The sequence below is a fragment of the Oncorhynchus masou genome, chromosome 5, assembly GCF_036934945.1.
Source record: "Oncorhynchus masou masou isolate Uvic2021 chromosome 5, UVic_Omas_1.1, whole genome shotgun sequence".
In the NCBI taxonomy this organism is placed as follows: Eukaryota; Metazoa; Chordata; class Actinopteri; order Salmoniformes; family Salmonidae; genus Oncorhynchus; species Oncorhynchus masou.
In genome coordinates, this window is record NC_088216.1 from 15,346,932 (window position 1) to 15,355,525 (window position 8,594).

The 8,594-nt window shown below is 47.0% G+C and overlaps 1 pseudogene; it reads left to right on the forward strand.

Annotated features, from left to right (window-relative positions):
- The window catches only part of LOC135528348 (metal transporter CNNM1-like), an 8,494-nt pseudogene extending 1,462 nt beyond the window's left edge, over positions 1 to 7,032 (forward strand).
- The last annotated feature ends 1,562 nt before the right edge of the window (positions 7,033 to 8,594 follow it).

An 8,594-nucleotide genomic window follows, 5' to 3' on the forward strand; every position in this document is an offset into this window, starting at 1 on the left:
TTCTATCCCTCTTTCATCTCTCCCCTTTTACTGCCCCCCTCTCCTTCTATCTCTTCTGTCCCTCTTTCATCTCTCCCCTTTTACTGCCCTCTCCTCCTACCTCTTCTATCCCTCTTTCATCTCTCCCCCTTTTACTGCCCTCTCCTCCTACCTCTTCTATCCCTCTTTCATCTCTCCCCTTTTACTGCCCTCTCCTCCTACCTCTTCTATCCCTCTTTCATCTCTCCCCTTTTACTGCCCTCTCCTCCTACCTCTTCTATCCCTCTTTCATCTCTCCCCTTTTACTGCCCTCTCCTCCTACCTCTTCTATCCCTCTTTCATCTCTCCCCTTTTACTGCCCTCTCCTCCTACCTCTTCTATCCCTCTTTCATCTCTCCCCTTTTACTGCCCTCTCCTCCTACCTCTTCTATCCCTCTTTCATCTCTCCCCTTTTACTGCCCTCTCCTCCTACCTCTTCTATCCCTCTTTCATCTCTCCCCTTTTACTGCCCTCTCCTCCTACCTCTTCTATCCCTCTTTCATCTCTCCCCTTTTACTGCCCTCTCCTCCTACCTCTTCTATCCCTCTTTCATCTCTCCCCTTTTACTGCCCTCTCCTCCTACCTCTTCTATCCCTCTTTCATCTCTCCCCTTTTACTGCCCTCTCCTCCTACCTCTTCTATCCCTCTTTCATCTCTCCCTTTACTTTTCCTCCTCCTCTTCTATCCCTCTTTCATCTCTCCCCTTTATTATCCTCTCCTCCTACCTCTTCTATCCCTCTTTCATCTCTCCCCTTTTACTGCCCTCTCCTCCTACCTCTTCTATCCCCTCCCTCCCTCCCTCCCTCCCTCCCTCCCTCCCCCTCCCTCCCTCCCTCCTCCCTCCCTCCCTCCCTCCCTGTAGAGGTGGAGCCCTTCAAGCCAGCCCACCTATCAGAGAAGATCTTACTGCGTCTCATTAAACACCCCAGTGTGGTCCAGGAGCTGAGCTTCGATGACAAGAACAAACTGGCCCCACAGCACTTCCTGTTTCAGAGAAACAAACCTGTTGACTACTTCATCCTGTTACTACAGGTACAAACGCCCACAATAATTGTCCCTTAGCGATAAATTGATTTGACAAAACATTAGGAACACCTTGCTAATATTGAGTTACACCTCCTTTTGCCCTCAGAACAGCCTCAATTCATTGAGACATGTACGAGGTGTCGAAAGTGTTCCACAGGGATGCTGGTCCATGTTGACTCCAGTGCTTCCCACAGTTGTGTCATGTTGGCTGGACGTCCTTTTGGTGGTGGAACATTCTTGATACACACCGGAACTGTTGAGCGTTAAAAAACCCAGCAGCATTGCAGTTCTTGACTTACTCAAACCGGTGCGCCTGGCGCCTACTGTACTACCCGTTCAAAGGAACTTAACTATGTTGTCTTGTCCATTCACCCTCTGAACGACACACATACACAGACCATGTCTCAATTGTCTCAAAGCTTTAAAATCCTTCTTTAACCTGTCTCCTCCCCTTCATCTACATTGATTGAAGTGGATTTAACAAGTGACATCAATAAGGGATTGTAGCTTTAATCTGGATTCACCTGGTCAGTCTATGTCATGGAAAGAGCAGGTGTTCCTAATGTTTTGTATACTCAGTATATCATGTGCTGCAGGTGGAGGTGCTGACTGCTACAACAACCCTGGTTTTATATATAACTTGGATCTTCTAGAATGTGGCTTAGACACAAATCAGGGAACATGACAATTTCTCTGTCCTGTGTGTCCAGGGTCGTGTGGAGGTGGAGTTTGGTAAAGAGGCTCTGAGGTTTGAGAACGGAGCGTTCGCCTACTACGGGGTGCCTGCCATCATGCCCACAGGTAACTGGCTCATCACTCACTCACTCACTCACTCACTCATTCACAAACATTAACACGTGAATATTGAGAAACAGTCTGTGCACATTACAAGCTCAAAGAAAACAACGTTTCATGAGAAACATAACAGATTACACACATACATTATCTGGACTGTCCCATTGCATAGACCAGAGAGTGGTAGAACACTATCTCATCCCTGTCTGACTCATTACCATCCTGTATGATTCAGTCCACAGATCCCCCTCCCGTAGCAGTGGTCTGGACCGGTCTGACTCTATGCTGTATGGGGGCAGTCTGGGCCAACTCAACGGAGGGGGGAGCGTCTACCTGCCTGACTACTCTGTTAGGCAGCTCACACACCTGCAGGTCATTAAGGTAGGCCTACCTAGACTACGGTACAGTACAGCCCCGCCCACCTCACGTTACCTGGATACACCTGCTCCAACACCATTTGGGGGACCTTTACTTGGCTCTCTAGCGACTCCATGTGGCAGGCCGGGCGCCTGCAGGCTGACCACGGCCGTCAGTTGAACGGTGTTTCCTCCGACACATTGGCGCGACTGGCTTCCGGGTTAAGTGGGCGAGCGTTAAGGAGCACGGTTTGGCGGGTCATGTTTTGGAGGACACATGACTTGACCTTTGCCTCTACCGAGCCCGTTGGGGAGTTGCAGTGATGAGACAAGATCGTAATTGAATTTGGGAGAGAAAGGAGGTCAAATAAAATAAATTAATAATAAAGGTCCCAAATAGCACCCTATTCTTTATACAGTGAACTACTTAATACATAGTCCTATGGTCCTTGGTCAAAAGTAGTGCACTTCATAGGAAAAAGTGTGTAATTTGTGATGCAACCTAGTAGCTTAGTCAGAGCTGTGGTACAGTACAGCCTCTAACTTCGACCTATGATTATTTATGACCTACGACCTTTCTTTGACCTTCGACTTCTAAACCCCAGATCACCCGTAGCCACTACCAGAACGCCCTGACAGCCACTCTGATGGACAGCTCCCCCCAGACCCCCGACACAGACGCCCGGCCCACAGACGGGAACACTCCCGACCTCCCTGTCCCAGAGCAGAGTGGAGACCACCTCCTACCCCCAGAGAGACCCGGCCCAGCTCGGCCAGAACCAGAGGACAGCAGTCCTCCGTCCCACACAGCACCTCTCTGCTCAACGAGAAGAACCGCATCGTCCGTAAGTCAACCATACTGGTAGGAGGGAGGTAGAGAGAGAATAGACTTACTCCCTTTGCTTACTCCCCTACAGGCAGTAAATCAGATGGTCAGAACAGCCCCAGTGACTGTGTGTATCATAACTGTCCTGTCTCCCCTACAGGCAGTAAATCAGACGGTCAGAACAGCCCCAGTGACTGTGTGTATCATAACTGTCCTGTCTCTCCCTACAGGCAGTAAATCAGACGGTCAGAACAGCCCCAGTGACTGTGTGTATCATAACTGTCCTGTCTCTCCCTACAGGCAGTAAATCAGACGGTCAGAACAGCCCCAGTGACTGTGTGTATCATAACTGTCCTGTCTCTCCCTAACTAAATCAGTCCTGTGTGTATCTCTGTCCTGTCTCTCCCTACAGGCAGTAAATCAGACGGTCAGAACAGCCCCAGTGACTGTGTGTATCATAACTGTCCTGTCTCTCCCCTACAGGCAGTAAATCAGACGGTCAGAACAGCCCCAGTGACTGTGTGTATCATAACTGTCCTGTCTCCCCCTACAGGCAGTAAATCAGACGGTCAGAACAGCCCCAGTGACTGTGTGTATCATAACTGTCCTGTCTCCCCCTACAGGCAGTAAATCAGACGGTCAGAACAGCCCCAGTGACTGTGTGTATCATAACTGTCCTGTCTCTCCCTACAGGCAGTAAATCAGACGGTCAGAACAGCCCCAGTGACTGTGTGTATCATAACTGTCCTGTCTCTCCCTACAGGCAGTAAATCAGACGGTCAGAACAGCCCCAGTGACTGTGTGTATCATAACTGTCCTGTCTCTCCCTACAGGCAGTAAATCAGACGGTCAGAACAGCCCCAGTGACTGTGTATCATAACTGTCCTGTCTCTCCCTACAGGCAGTAAATCAGACGGTCAGAACAGCCCCAGTGACTGTGTGTATCATAACTGTCCTGTCTCCCCCTACAGGCAGTAAATCAGACGGTCAGAACAGCCCCAGTGACTGTGTGTATCATAACTGTCCTGTCTCTCCCTACAGGCAGTAAATCAGACGGTCAGAACAGCCCCAGTGACTCCGTGTTCCTCAGGATGGATGAGATCTCGTACATCAGAGAGGAGCACTCAGAGAGGGACGTCACCAACGGTAAGAGAATACAGGGAGGAACAAAGGAGTGGGATGGAAGACTGGAGAATAAGGAGGATGTTGGTGATGAGGGAAGACATTTAACACAGACACAACATCCACAGTTTACTATGGAGATAACTGTCTGTCTCTCTCTCTCTCTCCCTCTCTCTGTCTCTCTCTCTCTGTCTCGCTCTCTCTCTCACTCTCTCTGTCTCTCTCTCTCTCTCTCTCTCTCTCTCTCTCTCTCTCTCTGACACAGCCTCTGTTGCTATAGAAACGGACGCCCCCTCCTCTTTCATCAGTACTCTGTCTCTGAGTGGATCAGAGGACACACTGGGCAAGAAACTACTGCTCAAACTCAGTGAGTCACACACACACACAACATACACAACATCCAGTACACACACACACAAGCATGCATACACACAAATACACACACACCTTTACTCTCTTGTATTCTAACACCCGTGTGACAATCCAATTGCCCACACACACACATACAACCATTTAAATCTCAACCCAGCCACTGTGAAGGCACAAACCCAACAACCCCACGCTGTGTGTCCCCTCCACCGGTCACTTTGTCATGTTAGGATACGTCCCAAATGGCACTTCATTCCCATGGATCCTGGTCAAAAGTAGTGCACTAAATAGGGAGTAGAGTGCCATTTGGGATGCACCCTTAGTAACTGTCTAAATCCTGAGCCTTTCTCTTTCCCTGCACCTCTGCTCCATGAACAGCTGTGTCCTAGCAACCAGTCATTCATTGGGCCCTGCCTCCCTCTGCCAAGAGTATTTTCTCTGGAGGCCCCCCTAACGGAACCCCTGGCCTCTCACAGTGTGTGTGTACCACTCTGGCCCATCACTCTGACCTCCACAAAATCTCCCTCTCTCCCTCTCTCTCTCTCTCTCTAACACTCACATAGGAGAGCCAACTAGTGTGTTCCTCTCTTCTCTCTCGACTGGCCCACTGCTGAATGAGCTATGGAGAATGAATGTTAAGTGAACCTCCCAAGTGTCACACCATTCCCAAAGCTCTGTGGGTCCTTTTCAAAAGTAGTGCACTTAATAGGGAACAGTGTGCCAGTTGAGGTGCAGCCTGAGTGTTTCTCTGCTCAGTATCATAGAGCTACTTTAACTAAATGACTGTCCTAAACACCCCCCACCCCACGTGGTCCCTCTCTGAGCCAAAGAGCAGCAGAATGGTCTCTCTCATTTCAGTAAAAGGCTGAAACTGGACCAAAATCACAATACATTGCAGGAAATAAGCAATAAAAGCCCGGTCAGAAGTAGTGAACTAAATGCCATTTACAAAGTAGTTGTAATGACATTGTCTTTGTCCAATTCATTGATTCACAATTAATAGTATTCATGAAATGCAGATACTTTTTTTCAATTTACATGTATATATTTTCCATTTAAATGTACATTTATTTCAATAAAATGTTGATATTTTCAATTAAATGTACTTTTTTTTTTTTTTTTATAAAAATGTATAATGTTTCAGTTAGATGTATTTTTTCCATACATGGTTTTTCTCTGTTAAATGTATACATTTTTTAAATTTAATATCTATATGTGTCAATATATATATATTTTTAAATGTATATATGTTTTTCAATTAAATGCATATTTATTTCTCCTCAGGTCACAAGAAGAGGAAAAAGTCTCGGGAAGGAGACAAGACACCTGAGGAGACATCAGAGCAGCCGCTGGTCAAGACCTAGCAGTGTGTGTGTGTGTGTGTGTGTGTGTGTGTGTGTGTGTGTGTGTGTGTGTGTGTGTGTGTGTGTGTGTGTGTGTGTGTGTGTGTGTGTGTATGGACTAACTCATACGATCATCAACAGCCTATTTCCTTCCTCTTTTTGATCGTTTGTCAGACGTTCGTCACTAGTTGACCCCTCTGATGTCCCAACCAACACACATTCTAAAGGGAAACAGAGGGATATAACAGCACATAGACAAGATAGACCTCATCTCCCCCTAACACCCCCACAGCCTGATCTTAGACCGAACCAAATGGGAGGAACTCACTAAACCAGCGGGACGGAAGCTACCATGTCATCATGAACCTGGGTTTTTTTTCTTCTTGAATGTTTCATGTCGAAGTGGCGAATGGATTTGAAGACAAAGGATGTCAGGAGAAGAGAGGAGGTTTTTGGTTTAAGCCACTGTCACAATTTAATTCACCCCCCCCTCTTACAAAAGAATTGAATTGGCCCTGTTGGAGCTGTGACAAGGAAACCAAAGACTATGTAGAGATCATCAGAGCACAGAAGAATATTCACCATGCGCCATTATAAAGAGCTCATCCATTCCTTCTTCAGGTGCTTTTATGGATGCTGTGTCACTTGTGTTACTTGATAGTGAATGTTTATTACTATTCTCTTCTGTCCTCTTTCCTAACTACTGTCTAACGGGGGAATCCTAACCTTCACTTGAGTGGATTTTCGTGCATTGATATGGGAGACTTAAGTTAAAATTCTATTTAGGATTCACCCAGAAGTTGACTTGTCAGAATGGACTCATGCTATAGTGGTGTAAGGGGTTTAAAAGGACTCGAGACGGATTGGGGTTTGAATGCCTTACTAAAGAGAAAGTCTTCAATCTGCATGTTTTAGGTACTGGCTGAGCACCATGTAGACCTCTATTCTCTCAGCCCCACTTATCTCAACTTCCTCAAACGGTGTGTATGAGAACTGACCAGTCACAAGAACGGACCAGTCTCTTCCAAATGATGTATATGAGCAATACTGAAACTCTTCTACACAGTTGTGAAAGGGACACATCCAAAAGACACTACTAATGTAGGATATGCCATTAGGAAACATCTTGTTGTAGAGAATACATTTCTTATTTGATCTGACAAGCTGTACCGTAAGACCCATGTTTCTCTTCTCTCTCTGGATTAAGACCACTGGGTGTGTCTCTGCTCTGACTGGGTTTGTGCCGATTCAGGTTTGTGCCACTGCACCACAGTGGGGGGAGAAAGATGGGGGAGGAGAGAAAGGGAGAGGGGTAGAGGGAGGGGAGGAGAGGCATAGAAGATGGGAGGCTAGAGGGAGAGGGATAGAGGGATAGGGGAGGGGAGAGGAGGAGGGAGGGGAGGAGAGGCATAGCAAGATGGGGGGCTAGAGGAGGGATAGGGGAGAGGGAGGGAGGAGGGCAGAGGCTAGAGGGGGAGGGTTAGAGAGAGGAGGGGGAGGGGAGAGGAGGGGGTGGGGAGGAGAGGCATAGAGGACAGGGGGCTAGAGGGGGAGGGTTAGAGAGAGGAGGGAGGGGAGGAGGGAGGGTAGGAGAGGCATAGAGGACAGGGGGCTAGAGGGGGAGGGAGAAGAGAGGGAGGGGAGGAGAGAGGAGGGTGGGGAGGGATGGAGAGGACAGGGGGCTGGGAGAAAAAGGAAATGTGAGGGATGGAGAGAGGGTAAAGGGGGAGTGATGCTCTGTGGCTCCTGTCATTGGTCAGTGAGGAAGAGAAGAGCATCCTTCCTTGGAAAACAGGAAAAAGTGCTGACTCACTATGCTGCATGGGAGTAGAGGCAACAGCCAATCAGAACCCTCATCCTCTTCTCAGACACAATGGCCCTGTTTTTAACTGGAGTAGGATGAGACTGATTTAAGGTCAGTGTTCTTGTTTTTCACCTCAACGGTTAGGATTTGGGGAGGGGAAGCTGATTCTAGATCTGTGCCTGTCAGCAACGTCTATATGGAGGTATTTTAACACAATGCATTTTTAAAGTGCTGTTTGTCTCAAATGGTCCTAAATTGAAATGTATAAATTGGACAGATGGTCAGGCCTGGAGAACACTGGTGTATGGGGAGAGAGTGGCACCTACACAGAACGTAATACAGAGATATAGCTTTTTATAGAAGAGAAATGCATATATGAGAGATGTATTGTAGATATTAGAGTTTATAATGACTTTATGGGTAAATGAACCCCTCGGATTTTTGCATTAAAGAAATGTACAAAATTAAAGAGTCACAAGTTTCAGCTGTCTGACCTTTTAGTGTTCAGACTTCGAACAATAATGTTTTTGTTTATTCCAGTTGCTGACAGTTATTATGCAGGGCCCGGAGTTTTCTTGTCAGGTTAGGAAAAACTCTGGGCCATAGTTTTTACTAATGTCTTAAGGACAAATCGCACCATAAGGAACATCACCACTGAGTCCCAAAAATCCCTTGGTGTATTTCTGGGGAATTCCAAGTCAACTCTCATAAAAATTTGCATAGACAAAATATTTTCATTAACAATTTTTAACAATAGTTGGTGAAGGGATTCGGGGTGTCTGGGATTGAGTGTCCACACAGTGGACCCCATGAAGAGGCGCTGCTGCTTTTACAACAAGTAATGGGGATCCTAATAAAATACCCAAAACACATCTGTGCACAGTAAATGACCTTCTGGATGTAGATGAACGGTGGCAATTCAACATGGAGAATCT